The following is a 13,698-nucleotide window of genomic DNA, read 5'->3' as shown; positions in this document are numbered from 1 at the left end:
GAGATCAGGGGGCGGAGCCACTGGCCATGTGACCATTTTCTCCGAGGGCAACCCACTGAGTTCCACCACCTCTTTTCCCAGAAAAAAAGCCCTGCATAGGATTATGTACAGCTTTTGTCCCTTGCAAATCCTCTCTTATAGCTTACCCTTATTCTTAAAAGGTGGTGGATTCTGTCAAGTTACGAATTTCTAAAATGTGCATATTTCAAAAATACGAAGCAAGTGAGCCAATATCATTATTGGAAGAGAGAGAAAGAGCTTTCGAGATCTGTATTTTTCACCAAGTTCAGTAGGCTGGTGCAGACCAGGTAAACACTGTCAGGTGCTCAAGCTGTCAGCATCTGGACCAAATCCAGGATTTGTCATTTTTTTTTAAGGAGCAGAGAGATCATAACCATGGCTTTGTTCAAAGGATGTCCCACAGAACTGTGGCTTCAGAAAGCAGCCAGCTAATCCATCGAGGATAGTCCATAGCTGCTTGAATTGTTCCCTTAATGCAGTCTATTCATTATTATACCTAACCCTGCCCTTCTGTTATGGCTTAGTAACCCTCCAGTCTGGTATCTGACCCTTGTGCTATCTTGATTCCTCAGCAGTTTCAAAGGTATTTGTCTGCTGTTTTGATCTCTGCCCTGAATTTTCTGTGTGACCTCTCACCTCAATTGCAGCGCGCACGTGTGTAGCAACACATGAAAACCGGGAGGAAAAACCTAAGGAAATGCCCCACCCTGATCTCTGTGCCCCAAAAACCTCCACCCATCTTGCTCTTTTGAAACATACAGATCAATCCTATTTCTTAAATATATGTCAAAAATATAAAAAAGAAAACTAAGCCGCTTCGCCATGTCCTCCCCAAACCATCTAATGTTTGCACTGTGCCAGCAACCTCTTTGTCTTGGACATGTTACTGGTATTTATTTTTCTGTAAATGTTCTGCTACTTAGTAAAGCTCTGCAAATTATATTACAGGTTTCTGCAGAAGCTAGAATTCTGTGCCTTGAAATACGCCTCTATGTGGTAGCATGTATCCCCATTTACTTTATGTTGTTGTAGGATTCCGATCCATAGTTAAATTGTCCCACTTGGCTGGGATAATTATCATTAAGTAGTAATACAAAAGCAATTGGATCAAAAGGATTCCTGAGTTGTAAATGTATGTACAACTGAGATCCCACCACTGCCCTCCCTTGCTCATTGTATTGTGAAGCTTAAACGTGATTCTTCCTTCTCCAGAGGAAACTTTAATTTGGTCTTCTGTGTCACACTGTCAAGGATGAAATCACACGATAAGCTGAGAAGTACCCCAGGACTTCTGTCAGTACAGCTGTGCATAGGCTAAATAGGACCTTTGGCCAAATGTGCTTTTTGGTTAAACTGCTGTACCTTCAAAATAACCCTCTCATTACAAATGTAAGCTGCAGTGTTTTACTTGCTGTCTTACCCAAGATGTAAAATATTAACTGAGCCAATCTTTCCTTCCACAAATCTGTTGTAGTCTGGCCTGACGTAAGTCGGGTGGGTACAACTTGATTAGATGGGTCAAAATAGTTTCCTGTGGCCTTTTTTATTCAATAAAAATATTGATGACACTACCATCAGTATTTAAATAACAGCCATGGATGCCCCACTCCTGCTAAGTGCGGATCAAAAAATCTACGCAATGGGACCACCCAGGTTAGGGTATGGGTTTCTGGAAGGCCAAGGATTGCAGAAAAAATTAAAGTCTTTAAATGGGAAAACAGAAATAGTAACTGTGGCACCCAAATGGTATCTGAAACCCAGTGCTGCAAGCAGAAATAAATTTGGGGGAGAGAGAGCGGAAAAAGTACTACAAGAACTGCAAGTTTGGGGGAAGGAGAGCTGCTGAGATGGAGGGGAGAAAAGAGTTGACAGGCTGAGCAGCTGAAGGGGAGGAAAAGACAGGTGGGTGGACAGGCAGGAAACAAGTGGGTGAGTAGTAGAGAAATGGCAAAGACTGAGCATGTGAGGGGGAAGAAATGGAACGAGGAGAGCGGACAAGGGTGATGGAGGAAAGGGGAAGTGGAAAGAATGGGACTTCCTCTTCCCCCAATCCCTTGCTGGCCCCTCTCTTGTATATTATATTAAGTGAGCCCCCAAGAGATTCCACCAGGAGCTCAGCAACAATTTTATCCCACCATCAGCCTGCATTTGGAGCAATATACACAAAAGGGACATTTTCAGGACACCACTACCCGATGAACACATAATTGTCACCTTACATTGAAAACCTGCCAACCGCTACACTCTAAGTGCATTACGTGATCTATTCTCTGCAGCCAGGCGCTGTGTCACAGCCACATTTGCTCCAGTTCTTTGAGTAGGGGGATGTACACCTGGGAGATCTACGAATGGCATTATGAAATCCACCCAAAGAAGGCAAGAAAAGTCAGACTAGTACACATAAATATCCTACTAAAAAACTGCCTTCAAGCGATAGCAAAATACCATGAATTCTCACCAGCAATGGCTAGCTCAGACCAGTCCAATGCACTATCAGTGCTCTACAGACTGTCCTGGACTAACTATCTTTCTGTCTAATGATGCTTCTCTCACATACAACTTGGGTGGCAGACCTTTCCTTGCTGACAGAGAACCCACCCACCGTCCAATCAGGAAGGCAGGAACTAATTTTCTTCCTCTTCCTGTCTGGTGTGTGGGACACCCTCTCTCTTGGAACAGAACTACCCTCAAATTACCATCAGGGGAGGAGTACCCTTAGGGAATACCAAATCCAGACCCAGGGAAACAAGAGTCTTCCTAGGGAAGGCTCCTCAGAAAAGGTCCTCCCATTTCCAGAATGTTTTAGGAAACAGCTCAAGGCTGAGTGGTCTAAACCGTCAGCCAGTAAGCAGTCCCTAAACGTGGTCAAAAAACTGTACTCGCTACCTTTCTTTGCTAATGAGATGTTGCAGGTACCTGTGATCGACGCTCCAGTGGCTATACTTCAGTCATCTGGCTCCTGTCAGAGGATGGACAAGGATCAGTCAGAGACAACTCGGACAAGAAGAGAGAAGCCATGCTGAAGAGAGCTCATGAAACCATGGCCCTAGCTGTTAAGGCTACAGCCATTGCCTCCAGAGCGTCAGGAGTATAGATCAGAAAACTGATCCTACTTCTCCCATACAACAATAGATGCCCCCCTTGAAGGGACAAACAAAATTTTGAAGGCCAGTACCTTCAAGGCAAACAGCATCCTGGATGCATTTACCTTTTCTCCCAGGACTATGGTCTCAGCAACAGTAACAAGTAGGCACCCTTGACTAAGAGCATGGTCGGCAGATTTACACTCTAAAAATATTGTTCTGGCTTACCCCTTTCAGAGAGACAAGCTATTTGGGGATGCCCTGGGAGAGATCTGGGTTGAGACCCAGGACAAAATAAAGTGTTGCCAAAACACACAAACAATCAGAGGCGATCCCTTGGCCCTCAGCCATTTTATTCACAACACATTCTATTAAGGTCTAGACAGGATTCCAAGTGACCATCCCGGGGTTAATCTGGACAGCCCTTTATTAAGGGGGTCCTTTCAAGAACCCACTTGTAATAGAGTAGTTAAATAGCTGAACTGTGATGCAGTACTTTGCTGGTTCAAATCTCACTACTGTCATGGCCTTGGGTAAACCATTCCTCTCAGTCTCAGTTTCCCAGCTGTATGGTGGGGATAATGCTTACTTTGTTCCAAGATCAAATAGACAGTTCTCCACACGTGGAAAGAGATCCAACCTTGATACCAAGATCTCTAAGACAGATTCCCACCATCCAATCAGGGAGGCAGGAACAAATTTTCTTCGTCTTCCTGTCTGGCATGTGGGATACCCTCTCTTCAGTTCAGGTGGCTCCACGAAGCAGTAACATTGCATTTATCATTCAGCAACTCAGTATTGAGAGAAAAAACACCTGTTGCGTTAACAGGTCCAGTAAATAAAGTGTAACCTGGAGGAGGTAGAAGAATGAGGCAGCAGGGTAGAGGAGAATGAAGACCCGGAGAAGGCATGATGTCCTCCTTTTCTCAGAAGAGAAGGACCCTTCACGGTAAGTGTCCAAAGGTCCGTTTTCCCTCTGAGGTGGAGGCCACCATCTTGGATGCCTCTACTGGCTCATCTTCCAATGTTATAATGAGTTACCCTCCTGCTTTCTATATAAGACCAACTGGTTAGAGATCGAGTATTGGGTAGTGGTTTGAGTATGCAGCTAGCATCTGGGAAACCCAAATTCAAATCTCCACTCTACCGTAGAAACTTGCTGGTGACCTTGGACTAGTTCTCTCTTGGCCTGACCTACCTCACAGAATTCTTGTGAGGGTAAAATGAAGGAGGAGAGAACAACATATGCTGTCCCAAGAATAAAACTATAAATATACTAAAAATGGATGCAAAACTGACGTTAAAATGGCAATATTCAGAAACTAGTGAGAGAACATTACAACCCCCTCAGGACATACTACTGCTGATTTAGAAGTCATCATTCTTCAATGACAACAAATTCAGGGAGACAACAGCAGGCTACAGCTGGATTAGAAGCTATCAAAAGGTTGACCACCAGAACTTTGAATTCCTTCATCATTACAGATATTTGGTTAACTGTCTTAGTAAAACATGGGATTCCTGAACCACTATAGGTGTTAACTAGTTTAGGAAATCTAATGAGATTGACAGTTCTTGCTATCGTGAATAGTCTCCAATCTATACTTTAAAAAATACATATATTGGAATTTTACAGAATTGTTTCTCACTCTGAATTTCATGACCCTTTCAACCAGCAGTTTACAAAGTTTTCCTTCATAACCTCATATATAAATGTCTGCCTGTTCCCGTACGTCCATCTAATGAAGTGATCTCAATAAAAACTTATGCTGGAATAAAATCTAGTTAGTCTTTTAAGTGAAAGAAAACAGAAGTCTAGCTCCATCTTAAAGATTAACTACGTTTAGTCCAGTATGAACTTTCTTGAGAGACAGAGAGCTTAAGATTCACAAAAGCTCATACTGAAATAAATGTTGATCTTCAAGGTGCCACTGGATTTTTGTTTCATTTTGCTACAATAGACTAACACAACGACTCCTCTGGAATTCAAATCTCAGGGGTAACTGTTTTCTTGCTAAGATTCAGCAAATTAATGATAACTCTTCCTACAACGTAAAGTAGGTTGCACTGCTAGAGGCTCAGGTGAGAGGAGATGAAATCACCAATATCCCCTTAGGTCTATCTTCTTAAAGAAAGATTTTCCTGGAAAACTGCCATTATTTCGCATGAGTAAAATATGAATTAAATGTTATTTTATCATATATTCAACCCCAGCTGCATCTTCTGCCCACCATAAATCAACATTAGTTATTCACCATAAATCCATGTTAATTAGTTACATCGGGAAGAGCAAAGTATGGACCGTTCTACAGGGAAAGGGATCTAAGTACAGTAGGAAATACACGGGTCCTCCTCCTCCTACCCACAGTCAGGCTATGGGTTTCCCTGATGGGACAAAGAGCCCTCCCACGTACCCCGTGGACAGTTTAAGGTCTGGAAAATGGCATGGGGAAGCTGGAGCTCTTTTTCCAAACATTGCAGTCCTGATGGAAGTCAGGTACAGTGCACACAGCAACTGAGAACCTGCAACTCATGCCTGACTGTTACACTTTACACAGGGAGAGGACCCAACCTGTATATTTCATAATGTGCAAATCAGCCATTTAATATAGTCTATCTAGCAATTGTAACCAAGAAGCAAAAGCCACAAGCGTTCCAAACTAGATTTCCAGTGTATGCGTTTTTGAGAGTCAGAGCTCCTTCATCGAAAGCTCATACCCTGGAAATCTCGTGAGCCACAGCTCACTTCAAATACCACCTCTTGGTATCTGAAGAAATGAGCTGTGGCTCACGAAAGGTCATACCCCACTACAAATGTTGTTAGTCTTATAGGTGCTAGTGGACTATTGTTCTTTTCTACTGCTACAGACAGACTCACATAACTGCCCATCTTGATCTACCTGGAAATCTCGTTTCTACCTGGAAATCTCATCTTTAAGATGCTAAATCTTGCTCTTCTACTACAGACCAACACAGCTACCCACCTGAAGCATTCCACATGTTTTGTTCAAGAAGTGTCCAAAACATTTTGGGCAAAGCCCTTGGTCAGAGACCAGATCTGTATTATATTGGATCCAGTGCAGTATCAATTAATTCACTACACTGCACTAGCACAGAGGTCTTCAAACTGCCTAGACCCAAGACGCACCTTTAACTCCCAAACAACAGCATGGGAGCTGCCAGCACATGACAGGAAGTCATAAGGACAGAATAACATAAACAGAACTGCCAGATCAGGCAGGTGGTGCATCTAGTTCAGCATCTGTTTCATACCGTGGTTAACCAATTGCCCTGGATGGCCAAAGAAACAGGGCCTTCCCTGATGCACTGGATTTCAGAGGTCATGTTGACATCACAGCCATGTGACAAGAAGATAAGTGTGCAAGACCTCATGGGTGACAGAGACTCCATGCCACAAGTAGGTATCGGGATGGTCCAGTAGGGCTGGCTGGGACAGGCTGTGATTGGTGGAGAGAAGAAGGAAAGGGACAGCTTTGGAAGGGAGGAATTAGCACGGAGGGAGGATCTCTCAAGGTACCTGTGCTAAAAATAATTCTCTCTGTTGTTGAGGAATGTTGCTGTCCCATTGTACTGCTGATCCGCACAACATATACACAAAAAAGCAGGAAACTAGAGTTGAAAGCTGATGGCTGGCAGCCACTGGGAAGAGGAGACGGGAATGATGCCAAACTAGGGCTGCCAAGTGGAGTTGCCAGGTCCCCCCTTGGAACTCGCAGTGTGTGAGGGGGACTTACCAGGTCATGGGGGTGCTTGCTGGTGATGTCACTACATGATGTGCTGACATCACTCCCTGTACTCCCAGAAGTTACATCAGCATGTTACTGGGGGACCCAGTTGTTTGGGGAAAACTCTATGATTTAACCATAGACCTTTTTTTTACCATAGAGCTTTTCTGAATACCAGAATGTACCAGGTGACCTCCAATGATGCACTGATGTAACTTCCAGGTGCAAGGGAAGTGATGTCAGCACACTGGAATGCTGCTGACATCCCCCCTTTTCCCTGGCATTTCCCTCCTGCCAGCCAACTGGCAGGTGATGGGAAGCACCTGCTGGTGGCAGGGGGAATAGTAAACCTGCTGCTAAGCCCCTGGTGGGGGCTGGGGATCTCCTTCCTCCAACTCCCATTTCCTGCCACCACTTGAACAGCAGGAGAAAAATTTTAAAAATGGCTACCAGCCCGGAATTGTAACATCACTTCTGGGTGAAAACCCTCAAAGTGACTTCTGATCTCTCTAGGAATCAGCAGAAACTCAATGGTTTTACCATCACGTCCAGGTTTTCTCCAGAACTAATGTCAAAACATTGCCAACGGCACAGCCATCCATGTCCCAACTCCCTTGTCTCCTGCTGGTTGCCAGGCCATGGCTGACAACACTACTCTGTGCCCTTGGCACAACATCACTTCCAGCAAAATTGCCCAAATCCTAAAGTGTCTAATGAAAAAAAGAAAAACACCACCGTAACAATCTAACTGCTTGCACTCTTTACTCTCAGATCTACATTTTAAACAAACCCATAGAATATATAGCCACTTGTCAATGCCTATTCATATGCAAGTCAGGTAACAACACTCTTCCAGATACACAGTCATAAAAGGATCACCCATATTATAATCCTTAAGTATATACAATTCTATTAATCAGTCCAGTAATTGATTTTGTATATAGGAGAAATTTATCATTCCAGACACCGTCCAACGAGGGGCCTGGCTTGTTGTTGCCTCGTTTCTGGCTGCTTTTTCAAGAACATGTCTGCAATTCTTTTCCAACTCCTTTCATATGCTGTAAACATAACCAGAAAGATTCCAACACCAACTTTCCAATAAATAATCCAATAAATATATCATTAAATACAATAAAATATTAAAACTTACAATACAGGTGTCATGTCCACTCGTTCTATCATCCAAAGACTTCTCTCAAATGCATTTAATGATTGCATCCAGTAAGTGCTCCTATATGTAGTCAATCCCCAGGGGATTTAAAGTGACAGGTGCAAAATTAACAAATACAAAGTTTAACAAGACGCTGGCTACTGCCTATAAACGGCTGGTAAAATTTATATGTGCATTTGGGCCCCAAGGGGGAGAGAGTATTTAAAAGAAACATCCAGTGTGCCTCTTTTTGAAAAAGTTCCTTTTGTTTATTATTAGAAGTTGCCACATACATGGCTGCAAAAGAAAATTCTTTCTCACTCCTGTGTTGTGAGGCAAAATGGGAAACCAAAGGCGCATCATCCACTTTGTTCCAAATTCTAGACATGTGCTCCATAATTCTATTCTTGAGGGATCGGAGAGTACTTCCTCCATACAGTAAACCGCAAGAACACTCAATTAAGTACACCACCCCAATGGAGCTACGAGTAGAAAAGTGGCCCTTTGAGGCACTGGCACCTTATTTTATACCTGTTCTTACTCAGTGGGCACACTCTGCAGCGGCCACATCGAAAATGCCCTTTGGGAGAATCAGCCTCCCTTCTGGGCTCCCTGTATTCAGACGACACTAATATGTCCCTCAGATTCTTAGTATGATGGTAGCCAACGTAAGGGGGTGTCCTGCAGCCTGGAATAACTGTTAACAAGTGCCTGTGCCTCACAAACCGCCTTTTTGATTTTATTAGCCAAAGGGGAAAAGTCAAGTGACCAATTAAGTCGATCCACCTCGTTGCATCTGTTTTCTTTAAATAATTCTGTATGCTGCAAACTGCCAGCTCTCCTCCTAGCTCTATCCACCCCTTCCACTGGGTATCCTCGCTTAATGAACTGATCTCGAATTAACTGGCTCCTCGGGGTAATGAGACCATGGCCGTTTCCACACTACTCACCTTCATCTGGAATGCTGCGGAACGTCGCGAAAAAACCGCGGAAGATAGCGTCTTCTCGCGCGAGTTTTGTGTGATGTTGTGCAAAACTCGCGCAAGAAGACGCTATCTTCTGCGTTTTTTCACAAGGTTCCGTGGCGTTCCAGATGAAGGTAAGTAGTGTGGAAACGGCCCATGTTGTCAAGTTGCATCTCACTCTAAGGAATTGACCAAAGGGGATGTTTTCACGTGAATGTGCTGGGTAGAATGAGGTGAAGTGCAGGTAAGAATTGTGGTCAGTCACCTTTTTATATGGTTTAATGGTCATCTGGTTAAGGGGTGATTGGTAGGCAATGACGTCTAAAAATGGAATGGCCTGATCATTATCTTGCCAAGTGACTTTGATGTTCTGATCCACTTCATTAATCCATTCACAGAATTGAATCACCTCTGTTCCGTTGGAATAAATCTCAAACACGTCAATAAAATGACAATACTGTAACACTTGTCCCAAAAATGGATTATGCACAGGGTTCAAGATTTTTTCACATTCCAATCATGCCATATAAAGATTTGCCATGCTAGGGGCTGTGGCACAGCCCATGGCAACTCCTTTCTTTTGCAAATAGAATTTCCCATTGAATTTAAAATAGTTCTTGTCAAGAACTAATTCCAATAGGGGTAGCAAAAATTGCATGGATGGTGTCTGTCTTGGACGTTTCAGTAAGATCTCCTGTACTGCGATACATGCATCTTTGTGGAGAATTGAAGTGTAAAGCGACGTAATGTCTAAAGTAAGAAAAGCCATCTCCTTAGTCATGGGTAGATTCTCTGTTTCTAGTATAAAATCCCTTGTGTCCTTCATGTAGCATTCCATTTCAGTAACATAGGGTTGAAGGAATGAGTCAACAAACTGCGCCAAAGGTTCTAAGACAGCGTTTGGTCTGCCACTGAAGTGGGAAACATGTTCTTCCTAAAGGAGGCATAGCACCTATGCTCTATGTGCACCAGCAGCAGGTACTTCCGAATAGTAGCAAAAAATAGCAGCTATACAGGAGCTTATGATGACTCAACTGATAACTCTTCCTTCTCACCCATAGGAGACTGGGAGGAGGAGGAGATTCACTGATGCCATGATGCCATGACATAAGAACTGTAGAGTTTTGAGGAATACTAGAGCCTCCCAAAACACACAGTGATGTCACTTTCAATTACACAGCCAGGAACAATGTTGCAGCATCATGGAACACCATTCCAATGCCTACTTTTCCCCCCTGCTGTTCACCAGATCAAGGATGGGCAACAGCTTGGGGGGCTGCAGTTCCACCATCCTCAACTCTACCATGTGAGCTAAAGCTCCCTGAGCCATCATAGCTTTGCATATTCATAGAAAAATGTAAATACCACCAAAGAAGCCCTTTTTAATGTTAATTTCAAAATATCAATAATATGAAAGAACTGGTAAAAGAGAACAAAGCTCCTAGAAATACTTGTCGAAAGGAATTGAATAATCATGCCAAATACGATGGAGTTCCCCCTGTAGGCCACACTCGGTGAAGAAGAGGCACCGACTGAATATTTTAAATGAAACAAACTGAATAATCTCTTGAAGCACAATTACACCACCAATATCCTGAACTCAAAACAAACAATAATCGAAAAACACAAATCTAAAATGCACCTCAGATGAAGCAATTGTTAGGAGTAAACTAATTCAGAAATGTAAATAACAAACAGTCCAAATTACACTCGATTCTGTCTCTAGGCGTTCCACCCACCTAATCATCTTCCGTCCCATCTAATGAAAAGCTAAGCCCTCTCAATTACTCTGATTCTCAAAAGCAGTATTTATTGCTACCAATCTGAAGATTAGTCCAAAGATCCTCTCCAGCAGAGATAGAGAAGAAGATTCAAGTAGGAGAGGAGGAAAAAGTAAACGAACGAACAAAGCCCACAACATCTTATAGGACTGATACCTTTGGCCAGTGGAGATAACCTTCTTCCAAAAGGTAGTGACGGAGCCATGGAGAGAGATTTCCATCACCTTTTGATCCCATCTTTTTCTCTATGACGAAATGTTCTTGTAACATCTTTCTCATTCAAATTAACAAAGACTCTTTGCATGGGGCAATATCACTTGGCTAGAATCCTGACCCTCCCACAGGCATATTGCCCCCTTCGCCCACATTATATCAGATTCCCAGATTCACCATCCCCAGCAGTTTAGGGAAAGTTATATGGACTTGGCAGGCTTTTCTCAACTCAAAAGAATCCATTTGGTCCATCGTGCCCAAACCTGGAGGAGCCCCCCCCCCCAGAAAATACTTCTTTATTCAACGAGTGATTAAAATGTGGAATTTACTGCCAGAGGATGTAGTGATGGCCCCAGGCATAGATGGCTTCAGGGCTTTTTTTCAGCTGGAATGTGGTGGAACGCAGTTCCGGAACCTCTTGAAAATGGTCACAGGGCTGGTGGCCCCGCCCCTGATCTCCAGACAGAGGGGAGTTTAGATTGCCCTCCGCGCCGAGCGGCGCAGAGGGCAATCTCAACTCCCCTCTGTCTGGAGATCAGGGGGCGGGTCCACCAGCCATGTGACCATTTTCTCCGAGGGCAACCCACTGAGTTCCACCTCCTCTTTTCCCAGAAAAAAAAAGCCCTGGATGGCTTTAAAGGGGGATTAGAGTCATGGAGGATAGGTCTATCAGTGGCAACTAGGCATGGTGAGTAAAGGGAACCTCTGTGTTCAGAGGCAGCGATCCTCTGGGTACCAATGCCAGGAGGCAACATCGAGGGAAGGCCTCGGCCTCTATGCCCTGCTGTTGGCCTTCTAGGGTAACTGGCTGGCCACTGTGTGAGACAGGATGCTGGACTGGATGGACCATTGCTCTGATCCAGCAGGGCTCTTCTTAGGTTCTTAAAGTCTGGCAGGTTAGGAAGCTCAGATTAACTTCCTCTGCCATGTGGAACCTGTTGGCCAAATGTATCCTTCCACCTTGCCCCTGGCCTCCATCCCTCCCTCCAGTCAGGGTCCTGGCTTGTTTTGTGCATGATTGTTGTATGGATCACAAAGATCAGGTGGCTTTCACACAGTGTTGGCAACAGAAGGTAGGACTTGAAACAATGGAATTAAACTACAGGGAGGAAGGTACTGGTTGGACGTTAGGAAAAAGTTGTTCAGGTTAAGAGTAATTCAGCAGTGGAATTGGCTGCTAAGGGATGTGGTGGGTTCCCCTTTATTGGCAGTCTTCAAGGAGCGGCTGGACGAATATTTGCCGGGGATGCTTTAGGCTGTTCCTGCATTGGGCAGGGTTTGGACTAGATGATCTGTAAGGCCCCTTCCAACTCTATGGCTTTATGAGTGATGATTCCCCATTGTGCAATTATTGTCATTGCAGAGGCTTTCACAGCAGAAATGGAGCACCCACAAGGGGGTATTCTCCAGTATCCTCAGTATCCGCCCCTGCCCATGCAACTGGAGTCCTTTTGGCTGGCTTTTTCAAAATTCTGTAGTAGCCCTATTGCTGTAGTGTTATAATGTTATAGCGATAATATTACTACCCATTTTTTTAAGTCAGCCCAAGGCCCACCAGTCATGATGGTGGTGGTGATGGAAAAGGCAGGCATGAGGGAATATGGAAGGGAAATGGCGCCGATGTGGATGGGAAGGTTAAAAAATTCACACTTACATGGTGGGCAAATGTACCCGACTGTGATTTTTCTAGGAAGATTGGAGCAAAGCAGATCTGAGACTTGGAGCGAACAGATTTGGAGTGAACCTGAAGAATGGAAATGAAATATGTATTGTCGAAGGCTTTCACGGCTGGAGAACGATGGTTGTTGTGGGTTTTCCGGGCTGTATTGCCGTGGTCTTGGCATTGTAGTTCCTGACGTTTCGCCAGCAGCTGTGGCTGGCATCTTCAGAGGTGTAGCACCAAAAGACAGAGATCTCTCAGTGTCACAGTGTGGAAAAGGTGTTGGCAGGTCATTTTTATCTACTCAGGAGGCATGGCAATACAGCCCAAAATGAAATATGTATTATTGTTCTCTTTCCTTTCCAAGTTCCACGTTCTGTTACTGTCTGCTATTTCTTTATTCTTGTTTTCTGCCCTTTCTATGGGCCTTTATTTCTATAATTATTATTATTTTAAAAAGAAACCACAATAGGAGAAAGATTAGTGGATAATGCCATGTGGATGCTCCCAAAAGAAAAAAACACTCCACTTTGTCATTCACTCTACACATTACTTCTTTTACAAGTTCTTCACAACTTGTGCTCTGCACAGACACACATATCCTGGGGGATTGGGTTCTATTAAAAAACCAGCAGGCAAAGGGGCTCAGAAAAAAACCTGTGGAGGGAAGACGTTTCCCCATTTCTGCTGCTCCACGTGGAGGTATTGTGTGCACGTGCAGCACCAGAAAGGGGAAAGCCCCAAGGTGATGTGTGTCTGCACAGAGCATGAGTTGGAGCCAAGGTGGAGCAAAAACTCCATGTGGAAGCAACCCACTGGTACTCTATACTCAACGTCAAGTTCTGTCAACAGTTCAATGAGTTCACCTCTGCAATGGGACTTTGAAAAGGTAGCAACCTGAGCCACAGTCCCTGCCTGCAGCATCCTGAACTCATTTCCTCATGCTCTAAACTTGTTGAACCAAAAAGGCTGGTTCCCAACCTTCTGGAAGTTTCTGTTTCCTTTTTTGGAGCTGTCAATTCACCAGCAGTCATCTCCAATTTTTGCTCTGCAGATCAGTTTCAGCTCTGGGGATGAAG

Source organism: Eublepharis macularius, chromosome 5 (assembly GCF_028583425.1).
Source record: "Eublepharis macularius isolate TG4126 chromosome 5, MPM_Emac_v1.0, whole genome shotgun sequence".
In the NCBI taxonomy this organism is placed as follows: Eukaryota; Metazoa; Chordata; class Lepidosauria; order Squamata; family Eublepharidae; genus Eublepharis; species Eublepharis macularius.
The sequence above is the reverse complement of the archived record's forward strand: the minus strand, read 5'-3'. Positions refer to the sequence as shown.